Below are 11,508 nucleotides of genomic sequence, written 5' to 3'. Positions count from 1 at the left end.
GGCAAGATGTGATAACGAATCTGGCATATAGGTGGACCAACTATATTTGAGAAGGGGAAAAATTAAAAATGGATACTGAAATATTAATTTTTTTCTTTATTTTGTGTGTGTCAAGAGCATTCCTGCTTGATTTTAATTTCTTAGCATTGTGTAGTTACAAAGGCACTATCTGAGATTTGATGACAGCTTAAAATGTAGCTGCCCAGACTAGAAAATTGTTCAACTCAAGATATCTCTGGCAAATGAGTGCACTATTAAGGCTGAGCTAATTAAAATGATTTGTATTATTGAATGAGAGTAGAAGGAAATGACAATTCCTCTTACCTGTTAGTGGGGCAATGAAAGAAACTGAAGATAAATTACAAGTCAGAAAAAGATATCTTTAGTGACAATAGTCAGCAAGGTAAAAAGTTCCTTTAAAAATACCCCCCCCAAAAAACTAATGATATACTATATGTAGGCTAATTGAACATAATAAAGAAAAATACCCAAACATTTTCAAATGTTTCCTCTATTGAACAAAAATAAGAATACCTTGAAGAATTCCACTCTTTGGGCGCTTGGGTGGCTCAGTGGGTTAAGCCGCTGCCTTCGGCTCAGGTCATGATCTCAGGGTCCTGGGATCGAGTCCCGCATCGGGCTCTCTGCTCAGCGGGGAGCCTGCCTCCCTCTCTCTCTCTCTCTGCCTGCCTCTCTGTCTACTTGTGATCTCTCTCTCTGTCAAATAAATAAATAAAATCTTTAAAAAAAAAAAAAAGAATTCCACTCTTTAAATGACATGCTCCTCAAGTTTGAATATTTCTTCAGTGTGTTCAGATTGTAAAGATGAAACAAATCTGAAGACAAAGAGTATGTTTATTTGTTTTTTCCTCCAGATTTTTCTCACTGTGGCTGTAGAGCATCACAACCTATGAAGTAATATTTAAGCTAAGTTATATTCCAATTTTTAAATCGGCTTATGTACCTATTTTTCCCCAGCACAGCATTTTTCTCTACCTTCCAGAAAGAAGAGATGGCTCTTTTGTGGCTAATATAACAGACCTACTAATGAGCAGCACAGCTCATGCAAGGAGAGGGAAAAACACCACAAGATGGAGCTTGACAAGGAGTGAAGATCCAAGGCTGAGGACCTAAAAAACACTGCAGGAGCAATTTGGGGCTGACACTACAAATTTAAAAAAAACTAAAAAATAAAAAAATAAAAGTGCCTGTGTTTGTCAGAGTTATTGGTTATAAGTGTTAAAACCTATCCTGGTTATCTTGAACTAAAAACAATAAACTGACTGTACATAGCCCAGACTCCCAGAATGGGTAGTTGCCTCAAGAACCAGTGTTGGAAAATAGGTGGGAGGCAAGTAACCCTGGAAGGTCAAGAAACAGAAAGCTCTATAACTAGCTCACATGTGAAACAAAACGTTTAAGCAATCCTATACAGATCTAAACAGAAGCAAACACACACACTGAGCTTATTTGTTAATGCAGTTTTCTCTCTCATGATGCCTTATTACAATTCCTTCCTGCCAGGTCTGGTCCACCTCTAATGCTTTCTTTTTCCATGGGCTACATAATATTCCACAGACCAAAACTTATTAATCTACTTCCTTCAGATGGGTATTCCTATCTTTTTGTCCTGTACTAAATTGATGTAATAAACATCTCTGTACATAAGTCTTTATAAGTTGGTTCTTTTACTTCTATGGGCTAGATCCCCAATAATGGAGTCATTAGAATTAGTATTATATACATTTTAAATTTTCAGTATTCACTACATTAGTTTCTGAAACTTGTAACACTTTATATGACTACCATTAACTTACAAAAATATAAAAATATGCTTTACCTAATTCCCTCCCCTCCCCTGCCCCTCGAGCACTACTAGAACTTCCCTGGGTAAAGTAAACAAACACTTTTTGTTTCTTATCACCTAGAGTTCCAGGGTCTGTGTCTTTTTTTTTTTTTTAAGATTTTATTTATTTATTTGACAGACAGAGATCACAAGTAGGCAGAGAGGCTGGCAGAGAGGGAGAGGAGGAAGCAGGCTCCCTGCTGAGCAGAGAGCCTGATGTGGGGCTCGATCCCAGGACCCTGGGATCAGGACCTGAGCCTAAGGCAAAGGCTTTAACCCACTGAGCCACTCAGGTGCCCCAGAGTCTGTATCTTGACTGCACCAGGTACCAGCCTCTTCTCTGCTAGGGACAGGAAGCATTTTTCTGTTTCAGCTTTCTTATTTTATAGCAGGTATTGAATCTCATCAATACCTATAATATATAACATAATGCAACAGAGAGGAAGCTAATTTAAGTTTAGAAATCTGTTTAGAAATTTCAAATTTCCTAGAAGTTAAAATGGTATGCACCTACACCCAAACACCTCAGTCCAAAGAGGACTGCATGCCCTAGCACAGGGAATGTCAGTCCTTGAATTTTGTACTGAGTAAATCTTTAAAAAGATTTGAGGTAAGTAATGAAAATGTGCAGATACTGGATATGGCATGATCTCAGAGTTTAGTAAAAGCTGAAGCCACTGAGACAGCTGTGCTATTAAAAATAGCAAAATTTAGTTTAATTAACTGACCCAACTGACTACAGACACCATGATTACAGAATTCTTCTGAGGGAAGTCCTGTGTATTACAGGCTATGTAACAGCAGTCCTGGCCTCTGCCCCCTAGATGACAGTAGCAGTCCCTACAAAGTTGCTCCAGACTAAAATGTCTCCAGATACTACAAACATCCCCTGGGGAGCAGAATTTTTACCTAATGGAGTACTACTGCTTATTCTAAATAAAAAGAGAAGATTAGAGTTTGAAAATTTGTCCTATAAGGCTAATCTATCTCACAATATGTCAGAGTTCAGTTATGAATATTGCTATATTTTGGGGTGGGGGTACAGCTTGTTAAGTGAAAATCTTACAGCAGTGCACTGCTCTTTAAACAGACAAGTGAAACAAACAGGTAATGATACTGCCTTGATTTTGTAAGGATTTTTATTTTCAACCATTTTCTTATTTCTTTCTCCGCAAGGTATTTGACAGGAAGAGTCAGGTTTAAAGCATCATCACAAGCATGAATAATCTGAGCAGCTTTGGCTTGAAAGATGGCCAAATCTGAAGGATTTATAGTTACAAAAGTCAGAAGAGTAGTAACTCTAAAGTCTATCGTCAGCAGAATTTTATTAAAACTTGGCAATTCATCTTGCCAAATACCTGAAGGTGTCCATTCTGTTGTAAGATGAAGACTCTATAGACAGATATTTATACAATAAAAAGTTGATGAGGAAGGCTAGGTGTAAATGAGAATAGTTTATCCCATAGTTTATCATTTTATATTTAAAAAGACATGCAAAAACAAATTTTAGTGTATACACACACAAACACACACATACACACACACACACACACACACAATTAATCAACTAATAGTTATTTACTGAAGACCTCTAGTAAAAAAGTTCAGATCAGTATGATAGCCACTGTTCTTGAGGGGTATAGTTAAGGGGCTCTAAGAAGATCTAAAATATCACATAATAGAATGTTTCCTAGTTACATATACAATGTCAAGGTGATGTCAAATGTGTCTAAAGATAATGTATACTAGCCTTTACCATTAACTGTCAAATGAATGTCATCCAAAATTCTGATAGGTGGCTGATCTAGACTCCTTTGCAATTTCTTTTAAGTAAACATTTAATTCTTAAAATTTTTTTTCTTGTAAGTAAATATTATTTAAGAAAATAAATGTGACCACTATATACGATCTATAATTACATTTACATATCAGAAATTTTAGTTTTGTTATCACTAAAGCATTTGCCTTATCAAGTTTAAGTATTCCTTTAAAATTATATTCTCCAACATAAATGCAATCAACTGGTAAATTTATAAACATGTATGCACATCTATTTGGTAAAATAATATATCTATATATGTAAAATATATATAATATTCATATGTTATACATATAATCACCTGATCTCCTGGTTTCCTATATGTACATTAAATTGTTAAATGCATACAGCCAGGATCTTAATAATACCACACTTTTAATGAATTCAGTTAAGCGAGTTTGCTCACATGCAAACTTAATATCTTTTGGATGTGAGATGTCTCTCCTTTGTTTTATTATCCAAATTTTTTATTAATATATGTGTTAAAATCTGTTTAATAGGGTCCTTGTTGGGAAGATTATTTCAGAATCTGTATTACATTATTCTGAACTTTTATACTTTTCCATTCAAACACATTGGATAAATTACTTAAGAATGACGAGGATAAAAATAAGACAATTATATAGAGAAAATCAAATAGCTGGGGAATAAGGTAATAAGTGAAAAACTGACTTCTATTAAAAACATCACTTGGTTTCTAGCCAGGAGCCCCCACCATATTCTTTCCTAACTTCTCATCAGATTTTATATAGAGATGATATACAAAATGAAAATCCATCACCAGCCTGAACTAAAAATAGTTAGAAATGTATCATCAAAGTTCAGCAGATTATAGTACACAGTCTACCTGTATTAAACACTATGTGAAATGGTCTGTCAGACTAAGAAGTATGGGTGCCTGGCTGGCTCAGTTGGTTAAGCATCTGCCTTTGGCTTAGGTTGTGATCTCGGGGTCCCAGGATCCCAAGCATTGAGTCTGCTTCTCATTCACCCTGTCCCCCCGGCTCATGCGTGCTCTCTCTCTCAAATAAATAAATAAAATCTTTTTTTTTTTAAAGAAATAAACTAGAAAGTAGTCCATTCCACATCCCCCCATCTACCACCTGGTTCAGAAACACAAGTCTTAATGGAATCGCATAGCTCCGAAATTGATTCCTAGACAAAAAGGCCTTTGGCCACCAGAAAGCCATCTTCCTTATCTCCTCACATGTGTAGCTCAGACAGTCGGATCAATATCCGGAAAATTGTAGGAAAGAATGTGTATGGATCCATTTAGGACTGCAGATGTATCACAATCTGGGTAGTAAAATTTTTACAATTGCCACAAGCCAGAAAGGAAGCATAACAAGAGTTCTGGCAGAGAATTAGTGACATTAATTATTGATTTATTTGTATGTTCAGAGTTAAGCAGTAGAAGTCTATATTTCAAACCAAGAGAATTACATTAGGTCAAAGACTGCTACAGGAACTTGGAACTGGCATAAAGTCATTAAATATCTGCCCGTCATCTCTCTAGATCTAATAAAGAGATCTGATCAGAACTTACTAATCAGAATTGTGCCAGGAGCAATAATCAAAGCCTGTTTATAGGCAAAATTGATGCAGAGGGTTATCTTACTAAACGATGAAGAAACACCAAAAAAACCTACCATTTTAAGGCTCACTAAAAATGAATACAGATTGAGAAAAAAGTCATGTCACCATATACTAACCAGACACAGATAACTAAAAATAATTTACCACAAAAACGAAAAGAAACTGTCTTAAAAAATTAAAAGTAACCTGGGCACCTGGGTGGCTCAGTGGGTTAAAGCCTCTTGTCTTCAGCTCAGGTCGTGATCCCAGGGTCCTGGGATAGAGCCCCATATAGGGCTCTCTGCTCAGCAGGGTGTCTGCTTCCCCCACTCTCTCTCTGCCTGCCTCTCTGCCTACTTGTCATCTGTCTGTCAAATAAATAAAATAAAATCTTAAAAAAAAATTTAAAATAACCTAAAAATAATTTACTACAAAAAACAACAAATAAAAGACATGTGAAGGCATCACCTTTGAAGAAAATCGCAAGTTGGAAACGAGAAAAAAAGTCAAATAGGTGAAATGAAAAGATAAGAATAGCAAATAACAAACCTCAAAATAAAAATATAAAAATTTCTTTTCAACACAAATCAGGAGTAAATTGTAACTAACATTTAGTAGTTGAAATTTGATTTAAAGAAAGATTCATTTTTGATGATTTTCTCCAGAAAATGATCAGAGTGTCCTTGGTATGGTAATAACTACAAAAAAAAAACAAAAAAAAAAACAAAAACAAAAAACCCCTAAAATCATCATCCTCATCAGTAATATTACTAAAAAACTTTCTTACAGTTCCTGACTGTATCAACTAAAAAGGACTGTTCAAAAAAGATTGTTCAGAAAAATAATAAAAGAATAATATCTTATCATACCTCAAATGTTTTCAAAAGCCATTATTACAAAGATAAATGCCTTTAGATATCTGGGCATTAGAAAAAGAAAATCACCAAGTGGCTCATAAAGAAAAGAAAAAAAAAAAACTCAGCTGACATCAGACTGCTGATTATCACTCCATGTTGGGAAGTAACAAAGCATCTGCAACAGATTCATGAAGGAAGACTGTTAGTGTACCAGTAAGTTTTCCATTAAGTGACATTCTCTTTCAAGTATGAAATCAATAGAAGTGAATTTCCCAAATAGCAAAAATGTGCCCTGTGTGAAATAAATTCTCAAAGAAGTGAATTAACGTGATACATATGATAATAAAACAATACTGGAGAAACTATGAAATAAAATTTATCGCAGAAATTCCTCTTTTACTCCATTACTTAATCATGTCTTTAATATCCAAGCCAAAATGTTTAGAATGTTTGACATTACGCTTATAAAAGACCCCTGTTCACCTTATCTGCCATCAAAGTAAATGCGCTTTCTAAGGTAAGTTACGCCCATTATCTACATGTGACCGAGCAGTCACATCTCTGGAAACAACCTGCAGAATTTTCCCTTTTTGTCAGTATACTGCTTAACATGCTGTTACAGTCTGTATTAGTCAGAGTTCTCCAGGAAAACAGAACCAATAGGACTTATGGGGAGAGAGACTTATTTTAAGGAACTGAATCACATGATCTGGGAGGCGGGCAAGTCTGAAGGTTGCTGCACATGCTGCAAATTCTGCCAGCAGTCGGTACTGCAGTCTTGAGTCAGAGGCAGTCTGGAAGTTAAATTCCTCCTTCCTTTTGGGAGTCCCTCGGTCTTTTATGTTAAAGCCTTCAACAGACTGGATGAGGCCTACTCATGTTATGGAGATTAATCAAATTTACTCAAAGTCTACTTACTTATGTGTTAATCATGTCTAAAAAGTACTTTCAGAGTGACCTCTAAATTAGTGTTAGAGAAAAAAATAGGTACCACAGGCTAGCCAAGATGACACATAAAATCAGCTATCACGTAATTAAATGATTCATATGGTCAATGTAAACTTGATAAAAGCAGACCCTGAGCTGGTTTGTTTTTGACACTCTTTACCCCCAAATTTGTGTATCTCACATAATATGCTATAAATAAATATGTGTTGGTTGACTGAATAGACAGAGGTTAACTAAATGTATTGTCAGAGTATTTTCATTATGCTGTAATAAATTCATGGTAGACAAATGAGGATGAGTCTCTGAATGTAATTATATTTTCAATGCAAAACCTTAAACTAGACGAAATTTTAAAATCAAGCCTCCAGCTTTGCCCCTGTAAGCAAGAGGAAGTCATATGAAGTGGGGTTTATTTTATATAAAGAAAATATACTCGTACACACACAACACACACACACAATTTCCCTATATTTCAATTTGTGATCACTCTCAAACATTCATCTTGAGATATTGGCATTCTTCGGTATGTTCCATTTTGACGGTAGTCTTGGAAACAAATTTACTTTTGGTTTCCATGAATTAAATTAAAGAATAAGGAAACTTGTGTAATATTTATCCCACAACTGTTACTGAGTGCAGGAAGAACAGGAACTGGTTTAAGAAACAAAGCTTTGTGGTTTTTGTTTTTTCTTTTCTTTTCTTTTCTTTTTTTTTTAAGATTTTACCTATTTATTTGACACAGAGAGAGAGATCACAAGTAGGCAGAGCAGCCAGCAGAGAGAGAAGGGGAAGGAGACTCCCTGCTGAGCAGAGAGCCCTACATGGGACTCAATCCCAGATTGAGATTGAGATTATGACCCGAGCCAAAGGGAGATGCTTAACCCACTGAGCCACTCAGGCATCACTTTTTTTTTTTTTTTTTTTTTTTTTTTTAAGTAGGCTCCATGCTGCACAGAACTGAGTCAAGATCAAGAGTTGGACATTCTATCAACTGAGCCACCCAGGTGCCCAAGAGAAAGGAAAAACACTAATGTGAATGTGGATACCTAGAATGTCTAGGAGCTTGACTGCTGGATCACATAGGAAGAGTATGCTCAGCTTTATAAGAAACTGCCAAACTCTTCTAAAACAATGTATGATTTTACATCCGCACCAAAAATGAATAAGGGCTACCACTATTCTGTGATCTCTTTGGCAATTGATAACACAGTTTTTAGGATTTTAGCCATTCTAATAATTAGGTAGTGGTACCTCATTTTAATTTGCATCTCCCTAATTGTAAATGATGTTGAGAATCTTCTCTTATTCTTATTTTTCTATCTTCTTCAGTGATAAATTCAGATATTTGCCCATTTTTTAACTGAGTTTTGTTTTCTTATTGTTGAGTTTTAAGAATGGTTCGTACAGTTTGGGCACAAGTCCTTTATTGGGTAAATGCTTTGCAAATACTTTCTCCCATTCTGTGGCTTCTCTTTTCATTCTCTTGCCTTACTAGAGAAGTTTTTTGGGTTTTTTTTTTTGTTTTTTTAATTATTTATTTGACAGACAGAGATCATAAGTAGGCAGAGAGGCAGGCAGAGAGAGGAGGAAGCAGGCTCCCCACTGAGCAGAAACCCTGATGCAGGGCTCGATCCCAGGACCCTAGGATCATGACCTGAGCCAAAGGCAGAGGCTTTAACCCATTGAGCCACCCAGGTGCCCCTGTAGAGAATTTTTTAATAAGGTCTCATTTATTAACTTTTAGGCACTGTATTTTCATGACAGATTTTAAAATTCAAGACCAAACCCAAGATCATACAGATTTTCTCATTTTTTTTTATATTAAGTCTATAGTTTTGCGTTTTATATTTAGATCTAGGATCCATTTTGAGTTCATTTTTGTGAATGGCATAAGCTCTGTGTCTAGGTCTTTTTTTGCATATGATTTCCAATTTTTCTACCACTATATGTTGGAAATACAATCCTGTATCTATAGCATTGCCTATGTGCCTTTGTCAAAAACCAGTTCACTGTGTGTGTGTGTGTGTGTGTGTGTGGCTCTATTTCACGGTTCTCTATTCTGTTCCATCCATGCATGTGTTCTTTCACCACTAAAATGGTATCTTGTTTACAGTAATTTTATAGTAAGACTTCAAATCTTCAAATCTTCTTGCTTTCTTCTTCTAATCAGTAATATACTAAGTGTAGGTCATTTTTTAGAATAACTTATTGATATCTATGAAGGGTCTGAGATTTTGATTAGAATTGCACTGATGCCTGATGCCACTGATTGAGTCAGAAAAATTGATTCCTTAACAATACTTGCAATATATGAACTTAGAACATATCCCATTTATATCTCATTTATTTCATCAGTCTTTTACTGTTGTTTCTGCATACAGATCCTGCACATATTTTGTTACATTTACAGCTAAATATTTCAGTTTGTGCTGTTACTATAAATGATACATAGCTTTTAATTTCAAAGCCAACTTGCATATGAATTGCTGGTAAATAGGAAAGTGACTGGCTTTTGTATATTGATCTTCTATCCTGTGATCCTAACAGTTATTGTTTCCAGGAGTTTTATATAGAATCTTTGGAATTTTCTACATAACCAATGATGTCATCAATTAACAAAGACAATTTTCTTTTTTCCAATCTGTTTACCTTTTGTTTTTCTTGTTTTATCGTACTAGTTAGAACACGTAGTACAATGTTGAATACAAGTACTAAAAGATAGTTTCTGTGCCTTTTTCCCTGTCTTAGATGGAAATGTCTAGTCTTTCACTATCAAAAATGATGTTAACTGTAGATGATTTTACAGATATCCTTTACGAAGTTGAGAAAGTTCTCTATTTCAAGTATGTATATAATTCTTATCATAAATATGTGCTGCATTTTGTCATGTGTTTTTTGCCTGCATCAACTGGAATGATCATATGACTTTGATTCTCTAGATACGGTATATCACAGTAATTGATTTCAATGCTGAACCAGCCTTGCATATCCAGAATGAATCCCACCTGGGGTATATAATTCTCCAACATTATTGGATTCAGTATTATTTTTTTTTGTGTGTGTGTGATTTTGCATCTATGTTCATGAGGAATACTGGACTTTCTTGGAATTCTTTATTTGTTTTTTTTTTAGGAAGTATTTCCTCTATTTTCTGGAAACGACTGTAGAAAATTCATATTTTTTTGATAAATGTAGAATTTATAAGTGAAATCACCTTTGTTTTATGAAATATTATTAATTAGTGGTTCAATTCCTTAAATAGATACAGCATATTGAGGCTATCTATTTCTTTTTGTGTGAGTTTGGTAGTTTGTCTTTAAAGGAATTGTTCTATTTCATATAGGATATAAAATTTGGATACAGTTGTTCATAATATTCCTTTATTATCCTTTTAACATCCATGGGTTGCACAGTGATGGGCCCTCTTTCACTTCACTTTTTTTTCCCCCTTTTAGTTAACCTACCAAGTGGATGATAGATTTTTTTCTCTTTTCAACAGAATATCTTTTGATTTCTTTGGGTATCTCTGTTTTCCTGTTATTTATTTCCTGTTTTCAGTTTTATTGATTTCCTCCATAATTTTTACTATTTCTTTTCACTACCTGCTTTAGGCTTAATTTTCCCTACTTCATTAGAATTCTTAAAAAATCTACAGATTTGGATTTTTAAGATACTGTAGGGAGGGGCGCCTGGGTGGCTCAGTGTTAAGTGTCTCTGCCTTTGGCTCAGGTCATGTTCCAGGGTCCTAAGATCCAGCCCTACATGGGGCTCTCTGGCCGGAAGCCTGCTTCTCCCTCTCCCACTCCCCTGCTTGTGTTCCCTTTCTCACTGTCTCTCTCTCTGGCAAATAAATAAATACTTTTTTTTTAAAAAAAAAAGTTACTGTAGGGAATAAAGATTATTTATATTGATTATGGAAGAGCCTATTTTCTCTCTTGATGGAAACTGTCTGATTTTTAAACTACTGAATTTCAAATTTTTCTAAGACTTCAATTTTGAAATTTTAATTAATGACAACAAATTCTTTTTGGATACTTCATCTTTTTACCCCCAGCAGCTATAAAGTATTCTATACTCTTCTTCAAAATGTTAAGATGAACATTTCCTTCCCATTGAATATTTATTGCTAAACAAATAATTCTATCATTTCTTAACTGATCTACTTGTATATATCTGTCTCATTATTCACCTCTGTCTTCAACATTGCTGCCAAAGTTAGGTCTACAATGAATTTTTTATTGTAGAATGTCTTTCTAACCTCTGGTCTCTGCCACACAAAGATTAATATCAAGTATCTTGTTATTATATTGATATGTTATTATGACATTTCTTTTTAATACGTACCAACTACTCCAGTGTTGCCTCCCACTGCTGTGCATCATATACTGTTCAGCTATAATGAATGAATCACAATGTATACACTTGACTTTCACTTTTTTGACATTTCACATGTAAGACCTGAG

Source organism: Neovison vison, chromosome 8 (assembly GCF_020171115.1).
Source record: "Neovison vison isolate M4711 chromosome 8, ASM_NN_V1, whole genome shotgun sequence".
In the NCBI taxonomy this organism is placed as follows: Eukaryota; Metazoa; Chordata; class Mammalia; order Carnivora; family Mustelidae; genus Neogale; species Neogale vison.
The sequence above is the reverse complement of the archived record's forward strand: the minus strand, read 5'-3'. Positions refer to the sequence as shown.